The sequence below is a fragment of the Garra rufa genome, unplaced genomic scaffold (assembly GCF_049309525.1).
Source record: "Garra rufa unplaced genomic scaffold, GarRuf1.0 hap1_unplaced_002, whole genome shotgun sequence".
NCBI classification, from domain to species: domain Eukaryota; kingdom Metazoa; phylum Chordata; class Actinopteri; order Cypriniformes; family Cyprinidae; genus Garra; species Garra rufa.
Window position 1 is genome coordinate 5,844,297 of NW_027394277.1, and position 2,500 is coordinate 5,846,796.

The following is a 2,500-nucleotide window of genomic DNA, read 5'->3' on the forward strand; positions in this document are numbered from 1 at the left end:
GGGTATGGACAAATGAACTGTATTCTTTTAACAGAGTTTACCTAGTTTTATCGTGTTGTTTTAAAGTCTTTTATGTGAACCTTGTAAATACACCAAATCTATTTAAACCAATTTTCTTTTATGTCTCATTCTTTTAACCACTAGTCATCTCTCACAGTTAACCCTCTGGGGTCTGAGGGTGTTTTGGGGCCCTGAAAAAGTTTTGACATGCCTTGACATTTGTGCTTTTTTCAGTATGTTAAAAACATATTAATATCCTAAATCTAAATACATTGTAATTAGCACAAATTGGACTACAAAAATATGTAAGCAGCATGAATGTACATTTTTAAGTTTTTGAGAAAACAACGTTTATGCGTGCATAGTGAAAAACTAAATTTTTGGAGTCACTGAAATAAGGCCATCTAACACATACAGAATATTTGTTCTCGGGACTTTCGAGAATTGGATGTGGTAGGCTTGGTTTTTTTCTACCAAACGATGTGAAAATCATCTAGTTCACTTGTTTTCACAAAACAGTATATAGATTTACATTTTTGAAGACACTTTTTGTTTCGAATGGCTGTATGCGAGAAGGCGTGAATCATCATGAATAATGCTGTGATTTACACCTGAGAAGACAAAGACCTGCATAATGAGCCGCATAATGAGCCATTCAGTCGGATGTTGACTAAGAGGAAACAACAGAAAGAATAAAGGAAAAATGAAAGGACAAAATAAATATTTTGTTTGAAGCGTATTTTGAATATATTTAACTATCACGTAAAATAACTTGAGATTCACTTGTGAGTGCAGTTAAACTTTTTATTAGGAACAAAAGTAATAAACAACACAGAAGTCAAGATGTCGTGGGTGCAATATCCAAATCACTCGCAGGAAACTTGAACACAGGAAAACGGGGAACAGCAGAAACTGCAAAGAAAACAAGTAGATGTGAGCAACACAGTGATCTGACAAAGACAGAGCTAACATGGAGAAAATACATACACTACCAGCCAAACTTTTTTATTATTAAAAGTTTTTTTTTTTAAGTGAGCAGTTTTTTTTACATAGTAAACCTATTTCACAAAATTAGATAATTATTTTTCTTTAAAAAAGTACCTTTGACTGGTAAGTGTATAGGTGTATAACAGTTAGGTGCAAATAAAAACAGTGCAAGATAAATACAGGTGTGAGGTTTGTAATGAAGTGATACAGGAGAAACCATACATCTTCTACCTTTCATACAGATTACTTAAAAAGAGAATATTAGTTTTTTATTTGAATTGGTTTATGTAAACGTAAACATTTCAAGCTTTCTACAAGTATATGCATTATGTTTGTGAGGCACGTAATCACTGAGATTTAGGTTGTTTCATTTATGTGTCAGTGAAAAGATATAACAGAGACAGTGAAGGCAGAGCGCGTGCCCTGTCTGTTTTCTTATTTTCATAAAAGCACAGTGTATACAAATAAAAATATACACTCTACAGTTTCGAATGATGTATTGGTTGTATTTGTACGATCAAAACTGACGGAGAATTTTACATTCTTTTCGGCGTTATTACAAAAGCGTGCCTCAAAACGCGCCGGCGCGTTTTTCGACCAAAGGGGGTCGAAACATCCTGATACATGAGACATTTAGATGCAGTGAAATGAAACATACTTTATAATGTTTCACTTGCTGTAGTCAGGAAATACAGTTGGCAAAAAGTCTTAACTGGTAAAATGTGTGCACATTCTGTCACAGTAACAACTAACAAGCAGGCTAATAAAAGAAAAAAACTTACTTGTGTAAATATTTCCTCTGCTGGTTCACGCTGTGTCTCATATAATGTTCATCTTCTGAAGTAAGTTTTATTCCTGACAGCCCATCTTCTTCCAGAAAGGACTAACTTGAAAGAAAAGAAACTGCTTTCTCCTTTGTTTACCGTGATGTGGGCGTCTACTTTTGGCGCGGCGCCCTCACGTGGACGATTTGAATTTGAAAAGAGAATCGCTCTTGGGCGTGATCTAATTAAAACTAATGAAGCAGACAAGAGAGACTGGACATCGTGTTGGTTTCATACGGATTACTTTATCACAGAATATTTGATTTCGATATTACATTACTTCATTTGAAAGTATAGATATCAAGCTTCCTCTAGATATATTGCTCATGTCTCTGTGTTGTGTATTGGCTGAGTTATAATCTATTTTAATGACGCGTTTCTGAATGAAGATCACGGAGATCAACGCGGCAGACAGCACACCCTTTTTGTTTTCTTTATTTTGTGAAATCACAATATTTTTTTGGTTTTGTGAGTATATACAAATAAAAGTAGACCCTTTACAGATTCGATTGATGTACTGATTTTATCTGTACAATCAGAAATGACCGAGTAATTGAAGTTCCTTTTGGGAAACTGCCACAAAACGCGTATACGCGTGTTTGGACCCCAGGGGGTTAAATCTGACCCCATTTTAGTCTTGTAACTCGGCTGATAAGGCCGATTGTTACACTTTTATGGGAGACCGCCTG